At 42.5% G+C, this 12,230-nt stretch overlaps 1 protein-coding gene across 2 annotated transcripts in view; it reads right to left on the bottom strand.

Annotated features, from left to right (window-relative positions):
- Nucleotides 1–11,246, bottom strand: part of AMOT (angiomotin) — a 41,735-nt gene extending 30,489 nt beyond the window's left edge. The window contains exon 1 of one of the 2 annotated variants that reach the window (XM_072123459.1): nucleotides 11,119–11,246. The gene's annotated coding sequence lies outside the window, so the exon portion shown is untranslated. Of the gene's footprint in view, nucleotides 1–2,836; nucleotides 3,140–11,118 lie in introns of those variants that run through there. The other variant, XM_072123460.1, reaches the window with a different exon arrangement.
- Nucleotides 11,247–12,230: the final 984 nt, after the last annotated feature.

Genomic DNA, 12,230 nt, shown 5'->3' with positions numbered 1-12,230 from the left:
CAAAATAATTGGCAACTTGTACTGTGATAGAAGACTTAATCAAATAATAGCAGAGAATATGAATTGTGAGTTAGCGTTGTCACATAGTTACAATCGCCGGAGCAAACCAAATTAAACAGTAACGCTTGTTTATAGCCACAGCAAACCTGTGATAAAAGTGTAGGCAGTCTCTTTCTAGTTTATTTTATTTACTGCCATAGGAAATAAGCATCAAACTCCTATTTCTGTGAAGGGTTCACTCATTTCCATTACTCTAAATGTAGATGCAACAATGAAATATACCACAGAGACTGTATTATGGAACAACAGAGCTGTATGCACTACACGTACGGCGCCTCAGTATGATGGAATTCCCCTCTAAAAGCAAATGCTGAACAATTTATTCCAAATTCTAGATTTATCTGAGGATAATTCACAGTAAACGATAGCAGCTAAGAGGAATCATGCAATATAGAATCTAGGTCCGTGTACAGGTAGCCATAGGTGAAGCCTAATATATAACTGTGACTTCTATAATCTTCCTCTTTTACATTAACTATTTACTGAAACAAACGGAATGTTCTCATAAGATTTCTTATCTGCTGTACAAGCTGCCATTATAATACCATTTATACCGTACTCTGGAGGAATAATGCTGCCAGCATCCCAGCTATAACATATACCTCTTTACAACCTGCGCTGATGTTGCCTTCCTGATACTTATATTTTTTTCACCGTGGATAGAAATCTGTTTGCTGCAGATTCCGGAGGGACAGAGAATAATATAAAACCGCGGAATGCAGAACAAAGGCCAGAACTGGGCGGAAATCTGAGTCATTTCAATGCTCTGCATACACTTAACAAGGGGACAGTGATCAAAGGACAACTGATACTTCTGATTTACCAAGGCCACTGCAAACCTCCTAGAGGTAAGGCTATTCAACAGAAATACAAAAAGGTAGGACTACCTTTGTACTCCTGCTACATGTCAGTTAACCCACCTGCTGCCAGAGGCAGAGCACAAGGGACCAGCTGCCAGAAAAGTGATGGAGAGATCCATTCTCAAGTGGAAAGAAAAGAATGCAACTAATACAAGATGATTTCTTCAGTGAAGAGGGTGGGTTTCTACTGTCCAGGTATAAAACCAAGACAAATCAAGCAACTTCTTCCACTCTAATGACATGCACATATTGTACTGGATGGAAGCACACAGAGACTAACTCAAAATCATAAGAGAAAGGCAGTTCCCCCTTGTTGAATACTATGTTTTTACAGATCAGGGCAAAATACAAAAAAATACCTTAAATATGGACCTTAGAAGGTCTTTAATACAACCTCATATGAATACTACCACATGACAAATCCAACCACATCAATATTTAACAAGGAAAAATACATTTTGCAATTGTGTCTGGGGAGAAGTTACTCCCAAAGCGCTTGAAAAGTGTTTCAAAATACAATCAAAGTGCGTAGTGTGAACATAACCTAAGGCTTCATTCACACGCAGTATGCCTGCCGTGTGCTGGAGAGGAGGAGGTGACCCCCCCTCCCTCCATAGGAAGCAGAGGGGCACGACCGTACACTGGGGATAAGATAGAGCATGCTCTATCTTCTCCTGGTGTACGGCGTAAAATGATGCCACACATATGTGGCACAGCACCACCGCCGGGCGGCCATTGCCGTCTAAGGGGACGTATATGCAGCCGCATGTACGTCCCCCCAGACTGTCGTCTGAATGAACCCTAAGGGTACCATCACACGTAATGCTTTGACTGTTTAGAAATGGAATCAAAGCACACAGAGGTGTGCCACGATTCAATTTATAAGTGGAGTCAAAGCATGGCGTGTGACAGTACCCTTACCCTCCAAATGCCTATGGAAGCAGTAGTCAGGTGCTGCAAATTAATCATCATTAAGTGTGATCACCTCTATAAAAGCAGAAGTTTAGGCAGTCTGCAGCCCTTCAGTATATAAATGTAATACAAAACAATCCAAAAGGAGAAAAGACAGATCGATTATTTCATAATGCACGGCTCCATGCACAGCTCTCAACATAACATGAAGGTGCAACATGCAATAAATGAAGGAAGAATAACTGAAAAGTTTGGAGGTTTTTTTTTTTTTAATTTAAGAGAGCAATATATAAACTAATTGCTGATGTATTTTCTCACTTTAATGCCTTAAAGGGGTTGTCAGACCAAAAGAAAGAATATATATACGATATATATATAGCTGGTAGTGGGATGAAAGTACTAGTATTTAAATCATCCAGGGTTCTGCACCGCGCTCTGTCCATGCCGTGCCCCTGTTTGTTTGGAAGCTGGGACATTGTCAAGGGTGGCCAGAAGCTGCAAGAGAACGTTTTTTTTTTTTCTATGCAGCCCACCCCTGCCACCTTCATTTTCTTTTACCTAGTCTGGGACAACAATTTTAACCGACATAAGAAATCTTCCACAACCTGTGCTTTTATAGAAGGTGGCCACCCCACTTAAAGGAAATCAACCATCAGAATCAGTTATTGTAAACCAAGCACTCTTCCATGCTGGTGTGTGCCCCCGCTGGCAGTATCCATTCTTCTTTAAGCTCCTTATGCCCTTGTTTTTTTTAAAAAAAAATTAAAATTATGCAAATAAGCCTGAGGGGCTTCAGGCTCCATATATGTAAATTAAGCCTGGAGCCCCTCAGGTTTATTTGCTAAAATTTTAAAACCTTTTTTCTTAAAAACCAGGGCATAAGGAGCTAAAAAAAAAAAAGCAGATCCCGGGACACACACCAGCATCTAAGTGTGCTCGGTTTACAATCCCAGGTGGTAGATTATCAAATTCTATTAAAGGAAAGAAAATTGGCTGCTACTAACCTTATTAACTTCTATAAAAGCAGGCAGGCACCCTGAACAAGCCGCGGTCATGATCCATGGATATCAGAGCATGCTTGTTCTGCCGCTCTATCCAACAGTCAGAATGAGATCCCCGTTCTTAGGACACCTGGGGGGACCTATTCTTGTGATTGGTGGGGGTCCCCGCAGTCGATTACCCCACCTCCAAGGCGTTGAGGTCCGATACAGGGCATCTGCTGTGCATGCACATTTTCTAAAACTGTGTGAACATAAGACTTTACACAACTATGCATCGTCTTGCCCAGTGGCACACGCATCAAAAAGTCTAGGGCAGTGGCGGCGAACCTATGGCAGAGGTGCAAGAGGTGGCACTCAGGGCATTCTCTATGGGCACCCACGCCTTCAACCCAGAACAGAGTTTGCCAAACAGGACTCTCTTCTTGCAGTCCCACGTAGCCCAGGGCCCTTCTACTGCATTTGTGTCCTCAGGTGCCTTTACAATTTAAACCTGTGACAGAGCAAGGAGTAATAAGTTACTACCCAAATCGTTGCATTGGCATTTTGCAAAAAAATATGTTGGTTTTGGATGTAGTTTGGGAACTCAGTGTCTAAAAGGTTTGCCATCACTGGTCAAGCACCAGCATATGATAAATTCCCCCTTTTGTCCCTTTTACTCTGCCGTGTGCATACAGCCATATGAGATTCCACTCATTTTTGTTGCTGCTTTAACAATGAACCATAACTATGTAACCATATCAATCAGTAAATGTTTCCAAACTGATTTTATACTGATTAAACACAGATGGATGTTGGGAAAGTTGTGGTTATGATGGAGGAAAGGGGGAGTGAAGGTAAGTGAATATGCACAGAGAGCTACGACCATACCAGCAAAACCCTGCATCTCCATCCCCCCACTAGGATGCCTCCCCCTACATAACACACTGATGCTGATGTAACAGGCCTCCTCACTGATGAGAATCATGTGAGGCTACAAAATTCCATGCAGAACAGCCAGCACTCTGCAAGTCATTAGATATGCTAAGAAATGTTACTTCATGATCCGCAGAAAAGTGTAAACCAACCTAAATACAACAATTCATACAAAGATACAAAGTCTCCTCCCCAGGAGGTGTATGAAACACTGTGTACTTTGCCCTGGTAAGCTGAGAATTGGGAGAGGTTCCATTTCCTCTGTCTGCTCCTCACATGTCTGATGTCATTGTATTCGGCAAGAATTTTCTCTTCCAATGCCCCCTCCTCCCTTTTATTGACTGGCTGATAAGCACCGTGAGCATTCATGTCTCTAATGCCTTTCAGCTTCTCTCTCCACAGCAACTTAAGAAATTGCGCTATAATGTGTTGACATAAAGTTTACCGACATCCTAGTCAGAGGTGTTAATATTTGTTCCCTTTCTATAAGGCAACAATATGATTGTTTAGTCAAGATTATTATATGAAGGAAAATAGTAACGCCAAAGCCAAGATAAAAATAGGGAACATATTACCTAGACAACTTAAAGGGGTTGGCCACTTGAAGTTTTCTGTAATGTGTTAAGGACAGGATATTACTTCACATTACTAGTTCTGCTCTGCTTTCTTAATATGTAAAATGAAGCCCCCGTCTTACCTCATCAGCCAGAGATAACTGTCCATTAACTGGCCGCAGAAGGGAGTGTCATGTCTTCCTAACTGTCCAAGACCAATCTACCCTCCATGACCTTATGATGGTACTCATGAATACAATGTTAAAGGAAATCTACCACCAGGATGAAAGATTGTAAACCAAATACTTTTACATGCTGGTGTGTGCCCCCCTCTAGCTGGATCCACTCTTATTTTAGGTTCTTATGTCCTCGTTTTTAAGAAAAGAAGGCTTTACAAACGATGCAAATGAGCCTCCATACTCCATTAACAGCTATGAAGCACAAGCCCCTCAGGCTCATTTGCATCATTTTTAAAGCTATTATTATTTGTAAAAACAAGGACATAAGGAGCTAAAAGAAAAGCGGATCCTGCCAGCGGGGGCACACACCAGCATGTAAGTGTACTTGGTTTATAATCCCCGATTCTGGTGGTAGATTTCCTTTAAGGTCCTAGAATGTAGACTGCTCAAAAACAGTTAGGATCACATAACCTCCATATGCCACCAGACAAGACATCAGGGGCTTTACTTTACATATCAAGTAAACGGTGCAAACTTTTACTAGATGTATATTGGAAAGTAACCCGATATCCTGCCCCCACACATTACAAAAAATGTGAAGTGGACAAGCCCTTTAAGAAGAACCCAAACACATAAAGGGAAGTGAATACTAAAAGTCATGCATCTGTCTAGGGCAACTCACTATTGGGATACATTCAGAGAGATCCAAGAAAAAGAAATATCTGTACGGGTGGATAGCGATTGAGGTTTGTCAATTACTAGCAACGATACAAAATGCTCGGCAGCAACCCAAAACGTATTTAGCCTTGTCTAGTAATACTAGGCACATATGAATTATTAATAAGAAAGCAAGGAAGAATGTCTAATAGTAATTACAAAGGAAATTACTGTCATATGGAGCCACAAAAATAGCCCACATTTTTGCTTTAGGCACATTCATTCTTCCTTACCAGCAAGCACAGAATGAAGTTGCTTTTTTTCCATTTTACAGCAACTGCAGTCTTGGTTCTAGAAAATCGGCTGCATATAACGATATGTGGTATTTCCTAAGTATGTTTTAAGTAATTGTTTGCTAAATCTTACCAAAGCTCTTGGCATAGAGCAGTGATGGTGAACCTTTTGGAGACAGAGTGCCCAAACTACAACCAATACCCATTTACATGTCACAAAGTGCCAACATGATCATTTAAGTAGTAACTTATTGATCCCTGCTGTATCACAGGTTTCAATCGTATTGGTGTCCTGAGTTCACCAATACAATAGTAAGATGGAGAAATTTGGATTGTAGCTTCCTTCCAGGGTCCCCTGAAGATGAAGAATCAGGGGACCCAGAGCAGGAGCTCCAACGACAACCCTTATCTATCCACACCTTCTCACTCCTCCTGTAGTGCTGGCAGCCAAGGATATTGTTTTAAAATGGCGCTGAGCATGGCACATCCTGGGCTTTCTTGGACCACAAGAGGAAGCCCTGAGTCTTGTCTGCCAAACTCTATGTTGGCAGGAAGGCCTGGGTGCCCACAGAAAGGGCCTACCAGTCCCACCAAAGCCATAGGTTTGCCACCACTGGCATTGAGTTTGAAGTTTGAGCTTCTTGTCAAGACAGACAAAACTAATTCCTAACAAACAAATCCAATGTGATGCTCCCAATTTTCCCCTTTATAGCAACAGGGTCAGCCCCATTGGGATAACAAATATCACCAATAATCTTTATTTAATGGCACTTTACAAATCATAGCATCAATACACAGAGGGTCACCACCAACACAATCAAAGGAGTTGTCCTGCTACATCAAGGTTTTCTCTATCTACATAATATGGATATCTTGCTGATTGGTGGAAGTCTGGATAGTGAAAAACATGATGTGGTTGAACAACCCATGTAAGGGTACATGCCTAGAGATCTATGTAACCATACTTCTGTGTGTGTAGCAACAGGGCTGTGAAAAATGCATTTATATCCAGGATTGTAGCTGGACTTGGGAGCACGCTGGGTGTGTGAGATCTCATCACTCCCCCCTGCTGTGAGTCACTACTATAGTTTAAATTCCACAGCAATTTATCAGGGGGGGGAGCTATTCTCTGTTCAGTGAAAAAATCTCACACCAGTGTGCCAGAGTGCTCCAAGTCCAGCTACAATCCTGAAATACTAATGCAGTTATCACAGTTCTGCAGCTAATAACAATACACACAAACGGTATAGTTACACTGATCTCCAGGGCCAATACCTACCACTTTCTTTAGCCTGTGTTTGTGAGAGTTGTGATACAATATTTGATCACATTTTAGCAAGAGCAATTGCAAAACTATTGTCATTTATTCAAAAAACAGCAATGAAAGAGTTTGGATTTCTGTAACCAGGAAGCTTGGCAGCCCTCTGAAGTGGGGCCACTGAAACGGAAACTCTGCACTTAGTGGCCAGGGACAGACAAGGAAAGATCAGCAAAAAAAATAGAAAAAAATTCCAGTTTGCAGGAAATCCGTCAGCATGTAGGAATCTGCGAGGGCTTACCCTCTAATCATTTACACACCAACATCTCCTGGACTGCAGACCCTACAATATCTACAAACACTGCAAAAGTGGGGCAGAAGCTAACAAAAACAAAGCGTAGGAGGAATCGAGATAAGAAAGTATACAAGTAATCTGTATTAGTGTGAGAACCGCACAGCATAGGGAACCCATCACATAACCGATAGCCAGGTCAAAGGACTATACTGTATCCATCTGCCCCAAGTAAAGGAAGTTATAACACATAGAAACTGTATCTGTATGAACACATCATCAGAATATAAGATACAAGCAAAACAGTAAAAAGCCACCTTATTGCACACAAGATTAGATTAAGACTACTGCCCAGATACAAAACCTGTATTCTAGACAATAGCAGATATTATGAGATTTCTCACAGATTATCATAACTCCTACTCACAAATCTAGAAAATCTGATAATACTCAGGGATTGCAGTCTATGAAGGGTCCTTAAAGGAAATCTACCATCAAAATCCATCATGATAAACCAGGGGCACTTATTCATAGATCCAGGTACCGTGACAAATGTGACCAAGTCTGAAAGGCTCTGGGGAGGGTATCAGAGCCCCTCCATGCTGCAGATTCGCAGGCGCTCTCTCTCTGCGAGCCCAGTACTTTCCCCCCTCTGCCTGATGTAATCTCACTGCAGCAGAGGACTTTTCAGTGGGAGGGGGAAGTTCTCTTGCGCACTGTTACAGCCTGTGAATCTGCAGCACAGAGGAGCCCTGGTAACACTCCAGAGCCCTTCAAGCTCATTTTCATAATTGTAAATGTTGATTTTAGAAGGAAGGAGGACATGGATAACAAATATAAGATTCCTACAGTCACAGAACCTGGATCTATTAATAGGTGTCCCTGGTTTATTATGCTCGATTTTGATGGTAGATTTCCTTTAAAGAATCTTCCCTTAAAATAACGCCAATGTCATTTAATTTTGATAAGATCAGTTGAGGTCCAAATCTTGGAAGCCAAGCGATTCGGCTGCTTAAGGGGGCTAGGGTGCTAGAGCAAGCCATGCGCACCGCCTTCCCTTTAAACAGCTGTTCAAGGGGGCGCCAGAAGTTAGACCCCTATCGATCACATACTGATGACCTGTGGAAAACAAATCATCCATATTACAATATGCAGAGGAATACTAACAAATTAGATATTCAGAATGAGGGGGGGCCTCATAATGGGATTTTTCATTAAGCACAAGATTAGGGATTCCACCCCAGCTTCCTCATTCCATAACTACAGTTTAAAAATGTGTGAATGCAGTGGAGGTATCCGGCACCTTCTCTGTGTACTCAATATAAAATACTGAAAAAAAACATAAGAAAACAAAGGCCACAGATGGACTCACTGGAGCGTAACCTTGTCCTAAAAAGTGATCCATCGGAACTGAAGTCAATACAATGTAATCCAACAAACTATCCGAGAGAAGGAAATGACCGCAAGTTTCCCCAACCCCCCTTAAGGCAAAGAACAAATTATATACAAGACTATATGATAAAGCAAAACGCCACAGACTGCAATAATAATGAGCCAATCTGGTTACTTATGTGTTTCCATAGGAACCAGTACAGCGACCTACTCCGAGGTGCCTGCTCCAAGCTGCTGCAGATGCAGGAGAACATAAAATACAGGGAAAAATCTCCCAGCAGCCTTGGCCAGGGAGGTCAAACATTCCCTTTAATCTACAGATTCTTTCCCATTTGATAGGCTTTAATCCCCTGACCCGGTAACCCCGCATTCCTCTGTATCTCCGTCACAAATGGACCATTCACAGGATGAATCTGCAGCTCCATTCCAGCGACTGCAGCATGACAAGCCTGTGGTTGTTCCCAAGGGTGAATATGGCTTCACATACTGACACACAGGTGCTGGTCTGGTCATCCAAAAAAAAAAAACCAAAGATCCATTCTAACAGAAAAATTGAGCCCTCAGATTTAGACTATGAGCACATTGCAAAACTGCACACAATTGTGGAGCAGAATTTTACAACCATATTCACACACATGGGAACATTTCTGTGCAGCATAAAACTGTCAAACTAATTTCTGGTGGAAAATAACAAGGATAGCCCCAAATAAATGACTAAGGGGTTAACCCTTATGCAGAAAAGTAGGAGATTGCTGCCCCAGAATGTACAAGCTGGAAAATATTCTGTCATGTGAACATGCCTTTAACAAACCCCTGGGGGGGGAGGCGGACGCATCATTAAGATGAATGGGACACATCTCCAACTCACCTGCTGCAGGTGAATTCACCCTTTAGTGTTAATGTAACTGTATACAAGGGCAGTAAAGTTGGGCCTCTTGATAAAATTTTGCATAAGGTCAGGGGCTTCACTTTACAATTCAAAATTTTCGAGTTTAGAACCTAAATCAGAAACTGATTAGAAGCCATTTCTGTGATAGAACTGCACAGTGTGAGGCTGGACTTGCATCTTTTTACAGTTTTGATTCATGGATCATCATTAGGATGTACAATGAGATGTTGGGAATTGGAATTGTGAAGGGGGACGGGTACGAGCGAGCAGCTCAGGCAATGGCCTTGAGAATTAATAATGGGCCAAGTTCCACATAAAGGACGGGGCAGGCAGATGGTGATCAGCTATGCAGCGCTGCACCAGGACAAACCATGTGCAGTCACAGGGACGCAGGGCATTGTCGTCTTACCAAGGAAATGCTCAGGAAGCTGAAAATATGCAGAAAATAAAATTATTAACAGGCCTTGGTAAACATGTATGTAGCAGTTCCTGGAGTATCCTGAAGGATACAACGTTGTGTCGATTATTAGATGATATGATTTGTTTACAAACAAGTGAAAATTTAATCAAATAGAACTTTGTGAGAAAATATTACAGACTAGGAATCTTTTAGAGAACAATCAACAATCTAGCCGGAGCGAAAAATTATTGTTTTTTTATATTACAGACTAGCGCATGTTGTAGCCATATTCGCCATGTGTCCGTATTGTTGCTTAGTGATCCGGGCTCATGTATCCCTGGATATTTGTCTGCCAGGGGGAGGAGGGAGTCTTGTGGAGGGAGAATGTGGTCCTGTGGTTTCCTGGAGACAGGAATCTCATGCTCCCACCCCAGGTCTCCAGCCACGTAGGAGCCCTCCCTGCCAAACTGCGCTCCTCCCTTCCTCTCTTCCCTGGAAAGATTGGCTAGAGGTGAATGACAAGGGGAGGAAGGAGAGAGGTGCTGGGAACAGGTGCTAGATCTCACAGGGAGACAGGTGTGCCAACTAACAAGCATCCTGCCAGTGCCCCACACTGTGCCAGCCGGATCTGACCATAGCACACAGTCACTGCATCCAAAAGAGGAGTTCAGATTGGATTGCAAGCTCTTTAGGCGACATGTCATGATGTTAATGATTGCAAGATCTGTACATAGGGACATAGAAGCGCTATCTATACGTCAGAGTAATTCATATACAATCTACAAGTATTGGTGGGTGACATAATCTGCAGATGGACAGATCAGGGTGACAGATACGCATACAGATTCAATACTAAAAAAAAATCCAAAGGCTACAACATCCATCTCCGTGTCCACACTGGGCTTTTTACACCCTGCAAGTAAAAACTTGTAATTGTAAGAAAACATCAGAAAAAAAAGAAGATCCTTTGTTTTACTACAATTTTACAATAGTTCTCCAGCCTCAGATCACAGAATGTGAACACATCCTTATACCTAGACATCCACGGAGGCGTCTTTTACATGCCCTATTCTTCTCAAATTCATACAATATTAAGAAACTTCCGTGACTAAAACAATTATTACATCCTGTTCCCATGCCGCATCATGTGAACATTGTACAGCACCATCCGATCAACGGGAATGTCATAATTAGTCATTAAAAAGTTGCTAAACTATGTGACTGTTCACACCACACTCATACTAGAGGCGCTTAGGGGGTGGAGCAAATTAAGACAAGGAACAACTACCTAGTGACAGCTCCGTATGTCACACAAGCGGTACCGCAACCCCAGCCATCACAAGTACAACGCAGACCACACTGACAGCCAACAAAGACGCAAGGAGAAAAGGACGGAGTGGAGGGTGCCACCTGCGGTAGCGCACACAGCTGTCATCCCGCCAGCATGGCTGCTACTGACCATATGGACGCCTTGTCCCGTGCTGTCCCGGTGCAGCGGCCGCGGTGCGCTCTCCTCCGGTCCCCTCAGCAGCCCCAGCGCTCTACAACACTCACGGGCCGGGGAAGCGCTCAGCTCAGGCTCCGGCCCCGCCTCCACGCTCGGATAGGACGATAACCACAGCACCCCCGCTCCCATTGGAGGAGAGAACTGTCAGTCGGGGACACACAGGCGTCTATTGTGCTCCCAAGGTTTATTCAGGGCAAGGTTTAGTAACTCTTACAGCGCCGGAATCAATGCGGGGACAGACATTACAGGGATACAAGGCAGACTGCAGTGTGTGGATATACGGGGAGAGGGACATATACAAACTGTAGGAAACACAACAGCAGGAGCCTATAGCATCCAGTCACTTTTCTGTATTGCACTTTTTTCTGTATTAATTCTTCTAAAGTTTCCACTATCACTATAAAAATATGTACATTTTATCAGAATTAAGATAAATCCCTTGATATTTTCTGGTTTTGCTCCAACAGCAGATCTCTATACCTGCTCATGTGTCCTCATCGAACATTGACCCATTACATTCAATGGCCCTTTTCACACCTACACCTACTTTTGCAAGTGACGTGTGGGGAAAACGCACTATGGTGACACATCAGAAATGATGCAATAAGTGAGAGGGCAATGCATTTACCATTGATCCTTTGCTATAGAAACCATAAACCGCATTCACCAGTGTTCATGTGAAAAAAACCCGTAAAAACTGCTCAAAAAAACCAATGTGAAAAACTGACATAAGTATGATGTAAGTCAGAACAGGTATACTTTATAATTGTAACTGTAGACAAAATGTATTTTTGTCCCTGTGACAATTGGATTCTCAAAACTTTTTGCTGTCATAGAAACAAGGATTATGAATAACATTTCATTACAGACACTGTCACTGTCAAAGCAGCTGTAACTTTAAAGGAAATCTACCATTTGTTTTTATACATTGGGAAACAAACATACCTTGAGAATGCTGTAGCTACACCGATGCAGAAACATATCTTGTTTAATCCCTAATCCAAGTGGTTTTGCTCAAAAACAATTGTAGAATTCCGGACCTTGGGAAAGCTGGGTGCAGAGAG

This window comes from Engystomops pustulosus, chromosome 9, assembly GCF_040894005.1.
Source record: "Engystomops pustulosus chromosome 9, aEngPut4.maternal, whole genome shotgun sequence".
In the NCBI taxonomy this organism is placed as follows: domain Eukaryota; kingdom Metazoa; phylum Chordata; class Amphibia; order Anura; family Leptodactylidae; genus Engystomops; species Engystomops pustulosus.
Note: the sequence above shows the minus strand (reverse complement) of the source record. Positions and strands in the feature narration are given on the sequence as shown.